Source organism: Peromyscus maniculatus, chromosome X (assembly GCF_049852395.1).
Source record: "Peromyscus maniculatus bairdii isolate BWxNUB_F1_BW_parent chromosome X, HU_Pman_BW_mat_3.1, whole genome shotgun sequence".
NCBI lineage: Eukaryota > Metazoa > Chordata > Mammalia > Rodentia > Cricetidae > Peromyscus > Peromyscus maniculatus.
Window position 1 is genome coordinate 50,174,439 of NC_134875.1, and position 22,734 is coordinate 50,197,172.

Below are 22,734 nucleotides of genomic sequence, written 5' to 3' on the forward strand. Positions count from 1 at the left end.
TTAGTCAGTTTCCTTGATTTCCGTTAATCTAGAACAGCAGTTCTCAACCTGTGGGTCACAGACCCATTTGGGGGTTTGAACTACCCTTCTACAGGGTCATCTAAGACCACTGGAAAACACAGATATTTATATTATGATTCATAACATTAGCAAAATTACAGTTATGAAGAAGCAACAAAAATAATTTGGTGTCACCGCTACATGAGTAACTATGTTAAAGGGTCAAAACATTAGGAAAGCTGAGAAACACTGCTCTAGAAGTTTCTCAGATTCTACTTTTTCCTTTGTTTTTTATGACATTGAGTTTTTTTAAGAGTGCAGGCCAATATTTTTCAGGTGTATCTCAAGTGGATTTGTATGATTTTTTTTCTCGTGAATATATTGTGATTAAACATTTTTTTCACCACAATGTTATGCTCTCATTGGGAGTAATAAAATGCCACTTTTCTCCCCACTAGTGGTGATATTAATCATTCATTAAGATTGTGTCCAACATATTTATCTATTGCAATGATATCAGTAAAGCTTTGAATTTGTATGAATATATCCTGTTCAGGAGCAGCCTCTTTAGGCTGAAAGTATAAATTACTTGGTTCACTGCAGAGCCCTGAGTTGAAAAGGCATTATCCCTAATTAAAAGAAAAAAATAGAAGAGATTCATTTTAATAAAATAAGCTGGCACTAAGCTTCTTAGCCAAATTCATGAGCTATTCACATGACAAGGGATATTATCTATATAAGAGGTTCCTTATCCAAATTGTGAACTGCTCATGGCTGATTATGTTTCAGTCTTTTTGGACAGTTCTTGCCTTGGTGTAAGTTAGTTCTCTTACACATTTGGTTGATCAGTATGTATGCCTATATTATTAGAACTGAGCCTACTGCCTACTCTATAATAGAAGCTCAAAGTCTGTGCAGTACATTTTTACCCAATTACAACTACTGTCGTCATGAATGAGAATCTAATCACACTAAGTGGGAAATATACTTGATTTTGTCAGCTGGCACCAGCGGGAATTAATTTGGCTGCTTGTGCATCTTCCTTCTCATGGGAAATGACAGAGCTTTCATCCAGATCTTTGACCTTCTTCTTCAGGCGTTAGTCAGGGTTGTTCTGAAAAGGAGGGCTTCTTTATGTTGAGATCAGAAGATTTCCCAAGTAAACCAAGGATCAGCCCTGTGTTTGTTAGGATTCAATTTGGCTGCAAATGACAGAAAATCTCAAATAATAGTGGGTTAAATAATAGAGCCATTTATTCCTCTCTGATGTACAATTCTTCACTTCTGGCCAAGATAGCATAACAAGAACCAGATTTACTCTCCTGCTGGAAACCAGGGCAAAACCAGACCAAATGAAAACAATAGCTTTCAGACGTTGGAAATGAGGCAACAACAACAACCAAAAAAAAAAAAAAACCCAAACAAAAACAACCAGTCACCCCTACAAGACAGGAAACAATGAAGGCAAGCCCCTGAGCCCTGGAAGTTTCTCTGGCTTAGTGCCTGGAAGGCTTCCAGGCAAAGGTATGGGGAAAGAATACCAAAGCTGAGTTTCACAGGTGAGGAGATGATCCTTGCTCAAAGTCCTGGGGTATCAAAGCAGCTAGAATTTGCACAGCAATGTCCTGAAGAAGAGAGGGCTATGTGAAAGGACTTGAGATCTATGGTAAGTCTCCACTTAATGTTTGCCTGAGTGAGTACTGATCAACATGTGTGTGTGAGGAATTTAACCTAAACCAAGGAAAAAAGCATCCAAAAGGAACAGTGATAACAATTGCAATCCTCAGACATATTAGTGCTTCGATGCTCAACCAAAGTGGAACAGCTCCTTTTTGACAGAGCATCAGACTGAGTACTCAAAAGTTCTTGCTTCTGGAATGGTGTCAAAATAGCCTTAGATTCAAGGATGTTCTAGACCTGGCTAATAAAACAAGCCTGGAGAGACTCTTTTCCCAAGTAATTTAACTGTTTCCCAGAAAAAAGTCCGGGTATATGTATATAAATACAAACAGTCCAGCAACAATCAAGATAAAATTCACATCTGGCATCTAATAGAAAGCCATCAGACATTCAGATAAGCTGAAAATACTGACCACTAATGGAAAAGTCAGTCATTCAAAAACTGTCCCATAAGTAAGAGATAATGGAATCAGTAAACAGGTGTTTTTAAATAGTTAATATGACTGATTTTGCACATATTCAAGCTCCTAAAGGAAAGACTGAACAGGTCAAGACTTTGGAAAGACCTAAATAGAACTTGGAAAGATGAAGAATGCAATGTTGAGATGCTGTTCAAGTCTACCTAGGCAGTTAAGTTTCTGAATGACACAGCTCCATAGGCTCTTTCCATCTTTTTACCCCTCCATTTATGATTTTCAAATTGAGTCCAAAGTTGTTACTCTAACTTAAATCAACAGATCTTCACTGAAACAGAGCAAGAGACTAGGAAAAACAAGAATACCTTTCCATTTAAAAACACTTACACATTTCATGGTTTATAAGTTTATTTTCTATTACTGTGATAAAACACTGACCAAAAACATGCTTGGGGAAGAAAAGGTTTCATTATACAATTCTTGGGTTGTACTATATCAAGGAGGAAATTCAGGTCAGGAACTCATGGCTGAGTCAGAATGATGATTACTGACTTCTTCCCCATGGCTTGATCAGCCTGCTTTCTTAAATCATCTAGGACCATGGGTCAAACGGTAGAACCACACACAAAGGGCTGGACCCTCCCAAATCAATCAATCATCAACAAAAAAATACCCCATAGATTTGCCTCCAGGCTGATCTTATGGAAGCATTTTCTTAATTGTTGTTCCTTCTTCCCAGATAACTCTACCTTGTGTCAAGTTGACAAAAAACTAATACATATGGCATTACTTTTTTGAGTGCATTTACATAAGCCAAAACTTTAGTACACTGGCGCATTCATCTGAAAGTGAAGTTGAAAATTATAGTCTTGCTTTGCTCTTACTTCAAAAATAAAGACTGTTCCTAGCAACAAAACTGTTTACACTCCAGAAAATGTCAGCATCACTCAAAAGCAATACACAGTTATCACTAAGGGCCCCAGAAGAACTCTCTGAAGGGACTGCAGTCATATAAATGTAGAACTTGGTATCCTTAGAAGGAAAAAGAAGAGACTATAAGTTGACAAATAGTGGGGAATTAGAAAGGGACTAGCTTTTGTTCATACTATCTGTAGTTAAGTACAGAATATGGTCAGGGATGTTACAGTGAGATTCTGTTACAAGATCAAGAGTTTTTACACTCAATTCCCCATCAATACCATTTTTTTGAAATCCAAAATTTCTTGGGTGAAAAGTACATCCTCAGGGTTCAGATGAATATAGATGCCACTTGTTTAGGATCACAAGTCCAGGAAGACGAGTTAATTTGTGAAGGAAGTGATATTGAACTTGTTTCAAATTTAGCTATTTGCTTTGGTCCAGCAAACCACAAAAGTTAAGAACAAGGCTATCACAACATTTTGGAATAGTATCTATGTTTCTGAAAAGGAAACAATACAGCTGGGCAATGAATGAGATCTAAGTTCCCAGCTAGATAAACAAGACACTAGATTATTAGGCAAATCTAGGACATTTGAATGATGCAATAAAAGACTTCTATTGCTTTGGGTGCATTCTTAATCTCTGTAAACTAGTTGGCAAATAAAGTAGACCAAGCCAAGAAAAACATAAGGGGGGCATTAAGACAATTTATGAGGTAAGGATGTTAATCCCTTGGACCCACATGGTAGAAGGAGGGACCTGACTCCCACAAGTTGTAATCTAACCTCTATATACTCACCATGATGGGTGTGCACTGCCCTTAAATAAATAAATAAATAAATAAATACGTAAATAAGTGTAAAGTTTTTAAAGAACTGGTGTTTATTCTGGGTGGCTACTATTCCTAGCTAAAATATCCGAGTTCAATCAGTTAGCAAAGAATGGGAGAGTAAGGATATGGAGGGAACAAGCCATCACTTGTCCAGTTCAGATCCTTGTCACAGTTCTGAAAAGGTTCTTATCCATGTTTGAATAACATGATGATTCTTGGCTTTAAAATAACCTTAATAAAAGCCACCCTATGTATTTTTTGATACCCAGAAATTTAAAATTTATGTAATTTGGTTTAAAGTTGTTTTTTTTTAAATCCCAGCCCCCACATCTCTGTATATTTTTAGATTTATATCAAACTGCCAGAGTTATTCCATTTTCCAGGTCAGTGGCACTGAGCTAGAAGTGGAATTTACACTTTGTTTAACTTTTAACTACATTCATCGTGTCTCAGACACCAAGGCCATTCAATGTGTTTATATCTTAGTCCTGAAATGGCTTGCTCGATTTCTTTCCTAATAAAGTCACCACCACCTACATCTGAAACCACCTTTTCCAAGGCCCTTCATAATGCATGCTATTGACCTTCCTTGTCTTCGTCCTGAAAGAAGCAGTTGGCCCCCAGTAGGTGCAAGCTTTTCTCCCAACTGTATAACACCTACACAGACTTTCTTCCAGTTGTCTATATAAACTGATCTGAAGGGCTGAATCACCTGGGTGCTACAACTCAATGACCATTTGAACAGCTTTTCACTATTTATAGGGCCATTATTGCTCTTATCATGTCAAACTGGGCTCCATTCTCTTCAGGGAATGGTAAGTGGCCAGCCACGTTGTCGGTCAATGTTCTTCCTCAAGCAAGAAAGTATTACTGAAAAAAATGGCAGTTGTTTCAAGATGCTGCACAAATCACATGTCATAGCTGGCTCACTAAATGTTCCTGCAGAGCATTTTGCACTAGCTCTGTGTGCTATCTTGAGAACACAGACCAAAAACTCTGCAGGAAGTCAGGCCTGGGTGCTTTCCAGTTGCTAATGGCTTTGATTGCTTTAACAACCTTCCCTTCAGACACTGCAGTGTGACATTTTCACTTTCCCCTGTAAAAGCTCTCTCCTCCTGTAATCACATTGCTTCTGTGTGATTAGCATCACAACCGTCATTATTCTTTACGCCAAGTCATAGTGAAGCGGCAACTTATCATGCATAAGGGTTTGGAATAGAAAACTAACATCTTAAAGAAGTGCTTTGGTGGAAGAAGTTAGGATGGAACTTTCAGTGCTGATTTGGATTCCAGATTATGAACTCGGGGAGGATGCTTTCCCTGCTGGTTATTCTACTCTAGATCCTGAGGGCTAGCTTACTGTGGACCTGTCCACAAAGTTCATAATGGAATATGTCTAGTAGTTATCCTCTCTGCCTTGCTCTGTCTCAGTTGGTTTCCTATTGAGGCCCCAGAATGAACAGTCCTGGGCCGCTTGGGAAAGTGAGGATTTTTGACTTGACAAGGCCACTGTGTCTGGTACCATTTTCTTTTTGGTAATAGCTGTTGTGGAAGAATTATTCTCACTGCCACTCAGCTGTGCTAATAAAGCCACCTTGAACCAAGGATGGAGTCAGTGACTGGCTGACTGGGATCAGCCATAGAGATGTTGGAGGACTGAGGAAGTCAGATGGAGAGGGACAGGAGGAGAGAAGGAGGGGCTGAGGGAGGTTCCTGGGGCTTTGGGACCTGGAAAACATGGAAAGCAGGGTCAGCAGATCATCTCTCCACTCTTCCTTGGATTTATCAGATTTTAATCTCAATTTCTAACTCCCAAGTTTTTATTCATACTAGAATAATTTAGATAAACACTATATCTTGCCATCATGTAAAAAGAAGGATGGGGGTAGAGAGGCAATGTGAACCAAAAACAACTTATGAGCATATGCAGATATTTTCAGAATGAGGAAATGGAGATTAGGATATTAAGCTACTTTCCAGGTAAAGGGGAAAGAAATCTTTTTTCAACATGGATTTTTGAAACTTGATGCGGTATGATCACAAAATCTAGAACTTGGTTCCATTTACTTTAAGTATTATCTCTTTGACCATGACTATCAAAGTTGGGATGGCAGCTTGACCTGTCCAATACTATTAATACTATAAATTGAAAACACTTGTTATAGCTAAGTACCTCTCTTTCTACTTTCTTTTTATTGATTTGTAAAATGTATCATTCTTTGAGCAGGATTGCACTAAATCTGTGAAGTGTCTAAATCTGAACAGCGATTCTTCCCAGGGGAGGCAAATCAAGGAGGGTTATGTGGTCTTTCAGGGAAAAAGAAAAAAGGAAAACAACAACAACAACAAAACCCCCACCTTGTTGAGAGTTTCATCTAATGACATATAAAAGACCCATTCAGCTTTAAGTTTCTGTGCCTTTCTTCTCAGTGGATTACGCCTAAAGCATAAGGGCTATCAGCCTTTTACCTGTCAGCCAGGGCAATGGAGTTGGATTAGCAAATCAATAAATATAACATTAAGCTTATTTTTTTCTGCCTCTGTATTTTGGGCTTCTTTGTCTTGCTCACACTTCTTTCTTTCTTACCTTCTTTCACCTTTTTTTCCTATTTTTGAGACAGGGTCTCACTATGCAGTCCTGACTGTCCTGGAACTTGCTATGCAGAGCAGCCTGCCTCTGTCTCCTAAGTGCTGGGAATAAAGACAGGCTCTACCATACTGAGCATTTGCTCACATTTTTTTAAGTGTGACCCTTCTTTAGATCTACCAGCAGAACATCTTTAAAAAAAGTCTCCAATGGTTTGCCTCCCACTCCCACTCCCATATTCTCTATTAAAGCCTCTGTCTTCATCCCACCTCTTTCCCTTTGGAAATCAGTGAGCATTCTGGTCACCCTTGTGTCTCATTCAGACCCTACGATTCACCACAGGCTGTCCACCTTCCCTTTCTGCCTCTGCTCTTGCAGCCACTGCCACTGCACTGACCTCTTCTAGCTTCCAAATTTTTCCAAGCCACCAATCTAGTCAGACTCTTGCAGAATACAGATAAGGAAGCAGCCCCAGAAAAGGAAGTAAGTTTGGGAGGAAATCGTATAACAATTAGAACATGGGAGCACCCCTTTTTTCAGCTTCTAGTAATCCTCTTCTCCATTCCATCTATCAAGCGGACAGAAGACACTCCAGAATGTCAGAGTGGGTTGCTGCATTAGAAACAATCACTTGTCTGGCAAGCACGAAAAAGTTGCTTTGGGCCATTCTCCTCTTAAAAGTCAAACAAAGGGTGGGGTGGTGGCACACACCTTTAACCCCAGCACTGGGGAGGTAGAGGCAGGTGGATCTCTGAGATTGAGGACAGCCAGGGCTACACTGAGAAACCCTGTCTCATGCCAAGACACCACCACCCCCGACCCCTGACACCAGAAAAAGTCAAAGAAGAGGTGAGTAATAACTGTTCAGTTTCCACATCTATTTCACTGCCCTCAAATGCCATCTTTCATTGTTAGGTAAGTTTGCCTAGCTAGTGGAATTGTTATAAAAACTAAGATCATACATGCAAAGTAGCTGTCACATAGTATGTGTAAATGAACAGCAGGACTTAATAGTATAGTTATTTCTCTGGAACTTAGCATGTTCTCTTTCAGTGCTATGGTTTCTGATTAGTCTATAAACAAAGAAAATTGAGATTTATGGCTCTGAATACCAGCTCAAGGTGAGGTCCCCTGGTTTGCCACCATAGTGTCATTCTTGTATATTAATTGATAGCTCTTTGGCTGTCCTTTTGTGCCCCTCTTGAAAAAACAGAGTGAGTAACAGAGGATGGGGTATGAGGTTTATTTTAAGCTCAAGTCTGGAAAATAACTATTCTTAGCTTTGACTTTCATAATCCAACTGGCATAAATGAAAGAGAAAACTTGTCATAAGGCATGATTATTTTTCTTGGATAAGTTCACTTCTTGAGAATTCACAAACAAACTTTCCTTACTTGTAATTAACATGGTAGATGTCTACAAAGAGATCTCAGCAGAAGGAAATGTCTGTTTTGAAAAAAATAGTCAGAGGCATCACTAATGGCATTGCCTGGTTCATGATGCATTTACTTCCTATTTAGTTTCTATAACTTTTTCCAGGGTATTCTCCAAGGCAAAGCTTATGTTTGGGGCTTGAACGTCAAAGCTCAGTTCATTTACATCTAGCCAAAGTTTGATTTCCAAAATCTCAATTCCAAACAATTATTTCTTCCTGAAGGCATGCACAGCTTCTCCTGGGTTTTTGTCTTAGGGATTTTGATATACTTCCTCTTCCAGTGTTCCTTGGATTTTGAATTTTACTCCCTTTTCTCTCAAATTCTCCCTTGTGTCCTTTCAGCATATGTTCTGGCTTATTAAAGGTTAAACAATTAACCATAGAGTGCCCAGGTAAAATTTTCCAAGATCCAAGAGTATAAATGTAGGCACAATGACCCTCGAGTTTGAGGGTTTGAATTGTCTGCTCTATTATTCAGAAATTTCTAGGTAAGCCGAAACTTCCTGGTTGATGAAGGAATGACTTCATAGGGGAGACTGCAGTGAACTTTGAGTGACGGACAGGATTTGGGCAGAAATCAAGTGGTATATTATGAGTGTGCCATATAGGTAGAAAAGCACAAGGTAAATGCGGGCCAAAGCACTTAGTTTGCCTTCAGTATGAGATTGTCTTAAGGAGGTATTATTGGAGGATAACTATTTGAACATAGTTGGAATTATGCTCAAGATAACCTATGTGACAAGATGGACTTGTGTTTTCATTTAATCAAATGAAAGGGTCTTCATTCTATTTTTGTTTATTCCCTTCCACATTATTCCCTTTTTGAATAGTACATGTATTTCATAAAATAAAAATTAATATCATCTAAAAATAATGCCATTCAAATCCCCCTAAACATAACTGATTAGTATTCACTTACACACATACACTCCCAGACTTTCTCCCTTGAAAACATAGTCATTTAAATAAATTCATATGGAGAAAAGCAGAATTCTAAAATTCATACCACTGCTTGTATGATATGTACAACCCCTTCTTTTCAATATTTTATCTACAAATATGACAGGGTCTTCCTCCTTAATTAACTTATATTACCTGATAAAGGCATTACAATTGTCACTTTCATGATTATATTATGTAAAAATTTTATCTGACTTTGAAGAAAAATCTTCAAGGTTCAAGAGACCCATGAGACTAGTACCTGAGAGGACCGCCTAAGACTAAATGCCCCAGAAAACCAGCAAGAAAACAGAATCTTAGTCCTAAAGCCACAAAGAACTTCATCTTGCCGATGGCAAATGATCTTAAATTATGCTCTAGTTAGTTCTGTGAATTCAGCCAGGAGAGTACATCAATGCTGTTTTCTTATATTCTACATTTTTTTCATTCTTTGGCAAAGTGGACTGCCACTGATGGAGGAGCAACTCCCCAGGCCAAGGAAAATCTTAGGGACAATAAATAGCATATCCCAGACTGTACTATACCTGTGAAAACTGGGCAATCCAGGATCCATACTCTAAACCACCCTTTCTTTCTGTCTTTTACTATTCCTCGGCATCTGTCATCTTAGGTCCAGGTAACAGAAAAGCAGAAAAAACCTCATATGCCAGTGCCCAGTGAATTGTTCAAACTAGCCAATCCAAGACCTGTTACCCTGCCTTCTATTTCTCCATAGAAACCATAGAGAGCTCTCTGCTCATGATACTCCTCCCCCTCATCTGCTCACAGTCCTTGGTATTTCCCTACATGGCTCTATTTGGTAGAGCAAACTACCTCCTCTAGGGAACTATAAGAAACTATGTTTTAAATAGTACTCACCTCTTTTTCTGGAGGGCTCAAAAAAAAAAAACCCTAAATTAATAATTTTAAAACCCTAGATTCTAAAACAGTGACGGTCCCTGAGAAGAGGTCCAGCTAAATTGTAGTGATGAAAACTGTGACTTCATAAGTTTTCATTGTTTTAAGCTCCAAGGTTAATCCTCTAAATGCATAGAGATTTGTTTTGCAGCAACAGAAAACCCTGGTATACACACACACACACACACACACACACACACACACACACACATATGTGTGTGTATGTATGTATATATGGCATGGAACGATTTTGAGTATATAAATGAAATACTTGGAGATGAACATGAAACAGCAGTAAAATTAGGCCAGATGAGAAGCAAAAAAAAAAATGGAGAAAGCACGGCAGGAAGGCTTGGTGATAATGAAGATCAGCGGTTCTTAACTTGGAAATTACCTGGAGTAGATTTTGGGACACAGATACCCAGGAATACCAAGCTTTGAACACAGTAAGATAGTGATAAGGAATTTGATGAGAATCTATTTTGGCTTTTAGGGTAGGAGAAGTGGAAATGTGTTCATTAGATTTCAGGTGTTCTTAGGTATACTCACCACCTCTAGAGCTTTCCTTAATCTGTCATGAATAGAATGGATAATCAGTATTCTGTCTCCCTGAGTAACTCCATTGCACACCAAAGGTTGAGAACCACTGGCAAATAGAGGTAGTGAATGGATGCCATTCTGAATCAAGGCTCCTGAGACGGAAAAGAAAGGAGATTGGCTAAAAAGCCATTGCTAAAGAAAGCACCAATAACCCAACAGTAAGAAGACTGGGAATACTCTGGATTCTGCTTTTGCCCTTGACTTGTTTGTTTTTAACTGGGTTCCTATTCATCTAGTGGGTATTTTTTAGGACTTTTTTCTTGGAGAGATAGAAACTTTAAGCTGGCTATGCATGTATTTACTAGAAAGAGAGCTGGGGTTTAAGGAATACGCTGGGTGAAGGAAATCATTTGGGTAAAGCCTTAAATTGATAAGCGGTGCTCTATACACTGACTTGCCGTTAGACCCAGTGAGTGAAGTTAGAGTAACCGTACAGAGGCACTGATGCCACAGGAAACCAAGAATCACTCTCATTCCTTTAAGAGAGAGGAAATAAACTGATCTCAGGAAGCAGTTGCTGAGGCAGATGACCTGAAATATAATATGAAGAAACTTTGAGAAAACGTGGAGATCAAAGAGCTTATAGGCTGATACAGTGAGCAAACCACAAGGTAGAGACTCTGGATTAGAGCAGAGGAGATGAAGGGAGTGGGCTGAGACAAACAAACACACAGATATACCTAAGGAGTAGGCAAGTGACTGCCTAGGACAGTAGAGCCGTGGGAAAAGGAAACATGAGCATGTGTAGAAAAATAAGAAGTCACTACTAGTGGTGATGGAGTCTCTTTTTTATATGGTGAAGATGTTCTAAAGTTGTGATGTTTACAGAATTTTGCAAAGCTCCTAAGGACCTTCTAAGGATTACTAGATTGCTGTGTGCTTTAAGAGTGTGAATTGTATGGTGTCAATTATATGTCACTCAAGCTGTTTAAAATAAAACAGAGAGACACACCTGAAAGAAAGATAAAGTGAAATCCCTGGGGATGTGAGAGTAAAGGACGGAACAGGTTGCAAGCTTTGAACATGGTAAGATAGTGATAAGGAATTTGGTGATAAGAATCTATTTTGACTTTTAGGGTAGGAGAAGTGGAAATGTGTTCATTAGATTTCAGGTGTTCTTAGGTATACCTGACTGATGTTGGGTAACACGGGGAATCCATCCACTGTCAAGTCTTCTTTGCCAAGGTGGGAGCATGAAGAATGGAAATAAAGTAATTTGCTTGCTTCTCACGCTCTGTAGGATGGTACTCCCACCAGACAGTTGCATGAAATAGGAACTAGCAATATCAATGGCTAATTAAGAGAGCCCAGGATCCCCCCCCCTTTATAGACCCCCAAAGAGAAACTTTCTGGGACAATATCTGATTCTGTTTCATATTTCTTGCTGTAGTTCAAGATGTGCTATGTCACACGTAAGCTGGTCACTTGTAGCTAAAGCACCAGATGGCCATTTCTCCCTGCCTTAAATGGTTGAGTCTGACCCAAGTCCTTAAGAGTATAAATAATTTACTCGCTATTCAACCGAGTCCAGTTAATATTATTTCCCAAAATACACTGCCTGCAGTCTTACATTTACTAATACTTTTCCTGCCAAGGTCTTCTAAATATCTCATATATTTATTTTATTGGTAAAAATACAGCCTGTCCCAAACTCTGAAGTAAATTGTAGATGATGGGAGCATCTTTAGTCAGCCCAGTGGGTTTTTAGAGTCAAGCTGTCCCTCTCTCTTGGGACTCGAAACAACCGTGCAAGCTGCTGCTTTCCATCATAGGTTTATTGGCTGATGAGGCCTGTGGCTGGTGTGGTTTTCCTGTGTTTAGCTTTTGGAGCTCTCAGAGACAGTTGCTTGGAACAGAGAGCTGACAGAATTATTGCCCAGCAAGCTTGCCGGCCACAGCTCACAGCACTCCACCACCAGTGACTGATTTTATGGCTGATTTAATGAGCTGAACAAGTATTTGAAGAAGTACAGTGAAGAGCTGTTGGCATCCTGCTCTGCTGTCTGAAGAGGTCTGAACGTCTTCTCATTAAGCCATCCCTTTTCTATTTCTTTTTGCTCAAGGTTTTGTTGTCCTGCCTGAAGTACCTGGACAGTACCTCCTGTGCAACTGTAGCTTCTCATGAGCTCACTGGGGAGGAAGACTGGGACTTAGCTCCCCCAGTTTCCATGTGGCAAATGGCAACCTACAAGAAGAGAAAATGACTCAATTTCTCGTTCTCTTATTGTTCCAGGCCATCAAGCTTCTTAGTTACATTTAGAATTGGATTATTTTTTTTAACCTTGAAAATTTCAAAAATTACCTTTACACTATCATTACATGGGAGACGCACCACCTCTTTAAGTAACTATCATAACTGAGTGTCATTATGTAACTGCCCCAAAGATCACTGGCTTAAAACCTTTATAATAGATCTCAATGGTCCCCAAGTTTGCTGAGCATTGGCCAGTCTGGGCTCAGTCATGAGTCTGTGGTAAGCTAGGAGTTCCTAGGCTGGATGCAGTTATGCTTCATGTTTTTCCTCCTCCAAACATCAGTGGGCTAGACTCAGCATGTTCTTTTTATATTTAAGGCTGCAACGCAAAAGCAAACAGATAGACAGAATGCCTCTTAGGCATAGGCTATAAAAGACTTACAGTTAATTTTCATAACATTCTGTTAGCCGATGTAAGTTATATAATACAACCCAGAACCAATTAGTGGGAAGTATACCCCATCTCATCTAAGGAGCAAAAAAATCACTAAAATGGCACAGATAAGGAACCAACAAAGAATCAAAGTCAAAAGTGCAATCTGCCACAGATGGGTAAGGCGATATATTGCTCCCATTTTACAGATGAAAAACATGATGCTCAGAGCTAATTGATTCACTCAAGATCACACCAAAAATTTGGAGAGTGCCAAAATGTAAACCCAACTCTCACAACTCTTCATTATAGGTGTGTTACCATTCTCAGTATCCCTACTACATTCCATAACTTGCTAAAGGCCTCCAAGTATTTGGGGCAATGACGACTTGAGGCATGGTCCTGCTTTCATTCATTTGCCCTTAAGATTTGGTCCATTTCCCTCTTTCATAGTCATCACCTCCTACCATTCAAATCTGACTAGGCATGGGAGATAAATGAAATTCCTTCAGCACGCGCGCGCACGCGCGCACGCGCGCGCGCGCGCACACACACACACACACACACACAAAGCCTCTACACAAATTCTCCTATCTCTGAAACAGATCATGCAAATAATCATTTTAAATAAAAATGGGTTTAAAAAATCCAAATATCACATGGCATTTGAACAAGAAAAACTTGAAAGTTAACATACTATCATCTTTCAAAGAATGGAACTATTAAATCACCACAAACCTGTCAGTCTACTGACTGCTGATTCTGAGCTTCACTCAGATGTTAATAGGCCCAGGGTAGTTTGGGGTTAGAGCTTCCCTGCCTGCCTTTGTACTCCAGTGGCTCTCACATCATGTATCTACCCCATCCTGCCCTGTCTGATCAGGTAGAATTTCAGACTACAGATTCTCATTCCTAGCCCAAAGAGATTTAAGCTGATCTTTCTGACACTGACTAAGAATTTCTCTAGTGTAAGTCTCCATGGCAACTCTGTGCCCTTGTCTTTCAACATACTTGCACTCCTAAATCTGGCCTCTGGCATCCTATAGGTAGAAAATACTACCTGACCTTAAATTTAGCCTCTCTGGGTTTCCTGGCTGGCCTATGCTGACAATGTGCTTGGCTCTTGTAAAGCATCTCTACAGAGGTCCTGTGACTCGAGGTTCTGAAAGCCTCCCAGCTCCATTCCCCCATTTCCTTGGCAGTTTTCATTCCTGGTCTATTTTACAGCATAACTTACAGCAGCTGGTTGATATGGCTGGCTGGCTTTCCCATTCAGTAAGGCTCAGTTTCATTCTGATGGTTCACATGGCTCAGCCACAACCAAAAGGCTGATTTCTTTTTTTTTTTTTTTTTTTTTTTTTTTTTTTTTTGGGTTTTTCGAGACAGGGTTTCTCTGTGTAGCTTTGCGCCTTTCCTGGAGCTCACTTGGTAGCCCAGGCTGGCCTCGAACTCACAGAGATCCGCCTGGCTCTGCCTCCCGAGTGCTGGGATTAAAGGCGTGCGCCACCAACGCCCGGCTCAAAAGGCTGATTTCTAATGTTCTATTTCCCCATGTTTCCTTGGAAGACTAGAAGACTGATTACTTGCAGTAATTTTTGGAGACAGGAGGTAAGTATTCTCTGTAATGGTAGAACCAAGAGACAGTGGCTGTCTATGAGCCTTCAGAAATGACAGCTAAATCCAGGGGGGTGGGGCGGGGGATAAAGATAAGGTTGTGCAGGGGGAATGTGGCTACTGGGAAAAAAACGTACTGATGTTTCAGAAAGTCAATAAATTCAGACAGTGTCTGCTTTGGGCCCTGATTTTCATGCTGGATCATCACACAGAAGAGAACTGTACATGTTGTACCATGTCAGCAACGATCAGGAAAGAGAAGAGTCAGGCTATGGATGTTGTCATGAATATGATGCCGGCTGCTTTGGAATACTCCACCACCGGACTGTGGAGTGGAAGTTAGGATTCTGCAGTCTACTCCTAACTAGCTTGCCTGATGCCGGACAATACAGTATAATAGTAATGAGCATGGGTTCTAGACTGTCTAGATCTGAGTCTCTTTTGCTGTCGACAGTTTGGCAAGTTTCTTAACTTAGTTTATTCATCCATAAAATGGGCACAATACATGCTGCTTCCTATGGGGTTTCACGGAAATTAAATAAAATAATGTCCATAGTGTTCTTGGTATCATGTTGTGCTCATTGTAGGCACTACACAAGTATTAGCAATTATTCATCTTAGCTGATGTACATTTCAATTACTTTAAAAAAGAATTAACTACAGCAGTGAATTGAGACTGTGGTATCTATTGCCTATGCCTTTTTAGATAAACCCTTTTAATATAACAAAAGCTTTCCTTACCTCCACTTAACTGAATTGATTGGATTAACGTGACGTTTTCCTTCCTACTGAATACACATGCTGACTAATGCTTGGGCTTCACTGGAAGCTCAAGGACAGTTTCCTTGCTTCTATTGGCCCCTTATACTTCTGCTTCCACACACGGAGTTGAACACTTACCAAGAAGTACTTGTGCTGCTGCCAAATCCATTACACTAGTTATAATTAAGTAATTGGATATACATTTGTGAAATATGAGTGTGGGGAGCAACTGTCTCTATGCAATCTAAGTTCAGTGTTTGGGAAAACTTGATTTAAAAAAAAGTTGTCTTAAAACCAGCTCTATTGCTCAAAACAGAGCAGAAACTGGAACTCAAATGGAGGTGCAGCTGGGGTATCACTTATTTGGGAAAACATCTGTGATGTCCTGGTCTGAGAATTTACCTATAAGAAAGACTTAACGGTACAGCCTAACACAAGACTGTGTGAGTAAGTAAGATTGGATGCTTTAGGTCCTTTGCATCACTTTCATCCAGCACTATTCTTTCCTCTCTGTCTTGAGAACCTATTTGGACACCCAAAGACCTTTCATGCTCTCTTCAATCAAACTTTAAGCCTGTTATGTTCCCCCAATCCTCATCATCTGGTTCTTCTCCCACTCCCTTCACCTGCCTCAAACCCCCTCCAAGTCACATCTGAACAGTGGCCCTTTTCTGTATCAGGCTTCCCTTGATAACATCTTCTCAAGCCCATAGCCCCTGAGCACCATGTGTTTGTTTGCAAGACCAACTGACCTGTAAATTACTTGAATTTTTTTGTCTTCTTCTACATAGAAGTTTTATTCTTGTTGGAAGTGGATTTATGAATCAAAAATGAGTGAAAATTTAGTCTCAACTTGAATTATTTATTGTGTCTCCTCCAATGTGAGCCTAGGGAAGGCAGGAGTGTTCTCTGTCCCATTGATTGCTACAATATCATAAGTACCTGGCTTGTAGACTAAATCATACCTAATAGTTAAAATAACTTTGGCATCTTTGTTGAATCCAGACAAAATATGCCTTATCAGTTATTAATCTACTTTGTAGATGAGTAAGGAAGCAATGAAGTCAGATGTTCTGTTTCAGAATTTCCCTGACTCTAGAACCTAGTTTTATTTCATGTCCTGTCTCATCACCTACATGGTGTCAGTTCACATTCCTTAGAAAATCTATAGTGTCATTTGCATCAAGTGACTATACATTGTTTTGCCCATATAACAGAACTATATCTTGTAAAATGAAAAAACCAGATGACATTAGCTCTGTTATGAAGAGTAGTAGTTCCTTAAACTTGAATATAAAACAGAACCACCAAGAGTGTTCCCTGAAACAGCTGGTTCTCAAACCTAAACCCAATTTTGATTTTTCTGATGCAGAATATCATCTAGTAATCCACAGGAGGAGATGCTTTTTTGTGTAGCTAGAGTTTTCCTGCCTTGCCCATAGTCAGGACAAATCTCTGTCACCCGCCAGTCCCACAGCCACTCAGACCCAACCAAGTAGACACAGAGACTTATATTGCTTACAAACTGTATGGCTGTGGCAGGCTTCTTGCTAACTGTTCTTATAGCTTAAATTAATCTATTTCTATAAATCTATACCTTGCCACGTGGCTCGTGGCTTACTGGCATCTTCACATGCTGCTTGTCCTGGTGGTGGCTGGCAGTGAGTCCTTCTGCCTTCCTGTTCTTTCTTTTCTCCTCTCTGTTAGTTCCGCCTATACTTCCTGCCTAGCCACTGGCCAATCAGTGTTTTATTTATTGACCAATCAGAGCAATTTGACATACAGACCATCCCACAGCACTTCCCCTTTTCTTTCTTTCTTTCTTTTTTTTTTTTTAAGAAGAAGGTTTTAACTTTTACATATCTCCAAAGCCAGCTTGGTATATTTGGGAATTTGGGCATAGCTTCTCTTACTACTTCCTGCTGGAGGGGGGGGGGGCACTGTATCTTATGGGGACACAAAGAAAATTTTAGGATTATGGAATAATCCATGAGGCTGTACTGTCTGAGACAGTTGCCTTCAAACTATTTTGGATGTTGGATCATCTGGGCCAAGGTGTCATCGGAGACCTTTCAGGGCATCTTGGCTGGTCAAACCTGATGTATCTTAATCTGGAACAAATCCATAGCCTCTGGCTTTCTGTGGGAACAAAAGCAGAGTCTCCTTTCCAAAGCAACACATCCTTACATCCAAATTTTGAAGTCAAGGTATCTTTAATATATACATATTGGTTTAACTCAACATCTTTTACGATCAAATGATGTTTTTCTGCAGTTAAAAATCCCAAAGACAACACAATCCAGATTTTCTGTGTAATATTCATCTTTATGTGGCTTATTTTTTATATTAATTTTACTGTCTTTTTAAAGACTTTATTTTTTAAAACTATGTATTTGTTTATATAACTGTATATATCATCTTTTTTGTCTCTTTCAAACCTACGTATATTTTACACACATTGTAAACTATTACATCTGAATCTGTCTTATTGTGAATCTATTGCTTTAAACTGCAGCATTTGTAAGACTGAAATGGTGCTATGGCTGGTGGCTCCACCCACCTCAGCTTCCCAACATGGCTGTGGTACGTTTGCCACCAGCTCTGGGAGCTATCGTGGGTCTATGCTTTTATCCAAGCAGCATGTAGCCCAGAAACCTCTTTTTTTGTTTTGTACTAGCAAAGGCTAAATCCACCACGCAGCTTAAATGTGCCCCTTGCAGAGACCTCATTCCCGCCATACTGCAGGTCGAGCATGCATGCCAGGAACCCACAAGTAGCTCAAACCGGCAAGCTGCTGCTCATTTGAGAGAGACAATTAGGAAACTGTTTTTAGCTCCATTTTAGGTGGAAACTCTTGCCCCACGTTGGGTGCCATTTGTAGCTAGAGTTTTCCTGCCTTCCCCACAGTCAGGACAAATCTCTCTTACCCGCCAGTCCCACAGCCACTCAGACCCAACCAAGTAGACACAGAGGCTTATATTACTTACAAACTGTATAGCTGTGGCAGGCTTCTTGCTAACTGTTCTTATAGCTTAAATTAATCCATTTCCATAAATCTATACCTTGCCACGTGGCTCGTGGCTTACTGGCATCTTCACATGCTGCTTGTCCTGGTGGTGGCTGGCAGTGAGTCCTTCTGCCTTCCTGTTCTTTCTTTTCTCCTCTCTGTTAGTTCCGCCTATACTTCCTGCCTAGCCACTGGCCAATCAGTGTTTTATTTATTGACCAATCAGAGCAATTTGACATACAGACCATCCCACAGAATTTTTGGGCTACCCAGACCCTGATTATCTAGAAATCATCCCCTGAGAAAAACTAATATGAATTTGAATGAAATGTCTACACAGAACAATGGCCTGCACACAGACTAGCTGTCATCCAGTCTTAGCATTAGCAAGGCACTGGTCTGTTTTAAGAGGCTTTATAGAAAGGGACCATTATCTAATTTAAAACTAGGTACCAGCCTATAAGGAAGGAAGTGTACAACCCCTTCATTTGCATCAAAGATACTGAGGTAAGTGAGGTTAAGTACTTTACTTAAAGTCACATAGGTACTAAGAGTCACATAGCTACTAAATGGTAGAGACACTCAACATAGTCTACCTCCAAAGACCATGCTCCTTGCCTTCTTCCAGGCTACCTGACTTTCAGAGAAATTTCCTCATTTGTGAACTTGTGGATCCTTGGCAGGTTTAATGTACACTTACCTCTCCAGTCTTAATCAAGATTATGATCTGCTGCCTTTAAAGTTACTTTATTGAAGCTTACCAAGATGGGAAGAAGCCCAGGCTTCTTGCAGCTCTTGGTTATGCAGTTGTTGAAACAATGGGCCCCAGGGAAAGAAGGCCCCTTTAGAAGAAAAAAAAATTATGATTTTTCTGCCCTCCTCACATTCCACATAATTATCAACTATGGAAAACACTGCTGAATCTTTGCGCTTGCTTGGCCCTTCTCCAAAGCAGGAAACACCACCACAGTAAAAGACAAGTTTTATTTTGAAGGCCAAGTGCTCTCCTGCAAACCACAGTCTGAGATACATATTTAGATTCAGTGCACTACACATGTGCACTATGAAAAAAGCTTTCAGTAGAGGAAATGTTTATGGAAAGCACACAGTGATACATAAACAGGGTCATCAGGGGTCCCGCCCAGGATTTGTGATAGCCATTGAGCAAACTCTCCTCATGTTTGCCTGTTTCTATACACTTGATGTCAGATTTTCCATTAACCTGATATGAATAAAACTAGAAGCATAAGGCTTTCTTTGTGCAGCATGACCTGACGTGGAGAGCGTTTCAACTGCTAAGTATGATGACACATGCCTATAATTGCAGCACTCTCTGGGGGCTGAGGCAGGAGGATCAAGAGTTTAAGGCCAGTCCCAGATACATAAGTGAATGTAGAGAATCTCAAAACAAACAAAAGTATTTCACTGTGTAGAAGAGGTGGTTACATGTTAGATCTTCCTCTTGTATCCACCTCTGGCTTCCATCTTCTTCTTCAGAGCAATATACTGGCTGACAATCATCTGGACATTTAAGTACTATGTTTAGAAATAAAAGCCAGGGTGGGCCCTCCAGAAGTCATTAGATTTCTGCCAGATGGGATCTAAGATAAAGATAACAAATAGTCATTGCCTGCCCATTCTAGGCATGACTGTGGTTGGCTACAACATAATGAGAAGAATTATGAGGCCAAAATGGACACTATAGGAAAGAATGCCAGAATTGACTAGTGATGCATGCCATGAACATGAAGGCTGGCTCTTTTTCGATGTTCTTACTCCAAGCCAATAGTTCCTTAGTCTGATTGCACACAGAATTACAGGGAACATTTTTTTTTAAATACTAATACCAGGTGTCTGCTTCAGATAAATTAAGTTCTCCAGAGGTAAGATTCACGTAGTATAGCAACCAGAGATGCCGCTACTCTGCACCATTGCAGATTTACAGATGATTGAATTCTGTAGTTCCCAAAGGCAGCCTATTCTCTCCTCCGTGGATTGCTAGGCTGGCTGTATTAGAACCATCTGAGCTTATAAAACTGTGGATTCTTTGCACCAACTCCTGAAAATTCTGAGCCAGACTCAGAAAGACATACATTCCATGTTTTCTCTCAAATAGAATGTCTAGATTTAAGCACGTGTGCATGCATACATGCACACACACTTGCGCGCGCGCATGTGTGTGTGTGTGTGTGTGTGTGTGTGTGTGTGTGTGTGTGTGTGTGTGTAAGAATCATGAAAACATAAGTGTGACTATTTGTGAGAGGAAGGGGTCTGGTGAAGAGAAACGGGGAATAAAAGAGAGGGTAATGGATACATAAATATGAGCAAAGTAGATGATGTGTGTGTTTCTATGTGTGTGTACATATGCATGTATGTTCTAGTGAGACCCATCATTTTGTACAATGAATATACATTAAAATTTTAAAACTCAGTAAAATGATGTTTGGAACTACCTCTTAGCAAATATGATACCCTGAACTGCCACCACCACCACCAGGAAGGAGAGGCTACAGAGACAGTTCAGTGGGTAAAGTCCTGCCATATACACATGAGGACCAGAGTTCAGATCCCAGATTCCAAGTAAATGCCAGATGATTGTGGTGGCCCACATTGTAAAGCAGAGGCAGCAGAACCCCAGAGCTAGGAGAATAGCCATATCAGTGGGCTCTAGATTTGATTAAGAGATGATGTCTTGATGGATAAGGTGAAAGAGAGATTGAGGATCCTTCCTGATATCAGCCTCAGTACTCCACATGTGCACACGTGTGAAAATGAAAAAAGAAAAATTGGAATCACTGTCTTAATCTATTTGTGACATTTTAGATGGATTAAGGAAAATTTTGAGCGGATCCTTGTGCTCCTGGCAGTGCATTTCAATCCTGCCTGCATATCAGAACCTCCTGGGAAGCATTTAAAATAAAACCAGTGCCTAGCTTCAATGCCAGACCAATTAAGTCAGAATCTCCACAGGAGAATCTGCTTGATTTTAATACTCCAGTTAAAGCTGAGAATTTCTGTTCTGTGTAGTGGGATACAGGGACTCTCATTGGAGAACTTGTTGGGATGGTTTCATTTCTCTATCTGCGGGTTTAGTTTCTGAGTCAGTCAAACCTTTTTGGCTTGATAATAGTTAATAGAATACCTTCTATTTACAAATAGTAAATACCTTCTATTTGACAAACCAGGTTTCATACCAGACTCTTACCATTAGTGACTGTTTGGGGTGGGGCTTGAGGATTTTCCTGGACTTCGTAAACATTTGCTAAAGTGATTCATCCTTGTGGGACAGTGTAGGAAGGGCATTGCTGGGGTTTAAACAGGAGCCTTACACAAGCTAAAGACTTGCTTCATCACTGAACTTACCCACAGACACTCATCCAATTCTTTCTAAAATGCATTTTATTTGTTTATTTTTATGTCAATATATGTTCTGCCTGAATGTATGTCTGTACACCACATATGTACCTGGTGAGTAAGGAGGCCAGCAGGGGGTGACAGATACTCTAGAACTGGACTTGCAGATGGTTATGAACTACCATGTGGGCACTGGGAATTGAACTCAAGTTTCCTGGAAGAGCAGCAAGTGCTCTAAATTCCTAAGCCATCGCACCTGCCACCCTCCCCCAATTCATTCCTTAAAGCGAATAGTTACTGAATGTATCAGAGTGTTTGATCAATGTAGACAGTCCAATATCTCCTGCTTGCATGAAGAAGGGTTCAATTTCTTTTTCACAAAATTGAATGAAATGTGGGGCAACTAATTCTCTTAAGATAAAGGACATCCATGTTTAGTACTTTACAATAGCAAGGAAGTGGAAGCAACTTAGATGTCTATCAACAGATGAATAGATAATAAAGCTGTATTGCTTATACAAAATAAATTACTATTCAGCTGTAAAGAAAAATGAAATTGAAAAAAAAACAGAAGAACTTAGAATACATAATATTCACCACAGATGGTGATGTTGACTGAAAGCAAGGGGATTCACATTCTTCTTCACAACATTTTTTTTTATTGTTATTGTTGCCACTGCTGTTATTATTTGAGTAAACTGTTGATTTTTGTTGTTTTCACTTTTTTTCTAAACAGGGTCTCAATATTTAGCTCAGGTTGTCCTGGAGTTTGCTATTTAGGCCAGTCTGACCTCAAAAATCTCAGTGATTCTTTTGCCTGAGCTTTTCAAGTATTGAGATTAAAAGTATACACATCCATGCCCAGCTCTCAAAACAAATTTCTGAAGGTTTCATTTATTTCCTAACTTACACTTGAATTTCTACCATTAGTGATAAGCGTTTGGTTTAAATATTTCCTCTTTGACTGACTGGTTTTCAGTGGAGACAGAGAGAATACATTAAGGCCCTAACACCTCCAGTCCCTTGGAAAGTAAGTGCTGGC

The 22,734-nt window shown here is 39.9% G+C and overlaps 1 protein-coding gene and 1 pseudogene across 1 annotated transcript in view; both read left to right on the top strand.

Moving 5' to 3' along the window:
• The window catches only part of Col4a6 (collagen type IV alpha 6 chain), a 304,646-nt gene that overhangs the window by 173,636 nt on the left and 108,276 nt on the right, over positions 1–22,734 (top strand). The gene's annotated exons all lie outside the window — the stretch shown is intronic.
• Positions 2,697–3,715, top strand: LOC107400917 (large ribosomal subunit protein uL6 pseudogene; annotated as a pseudogene).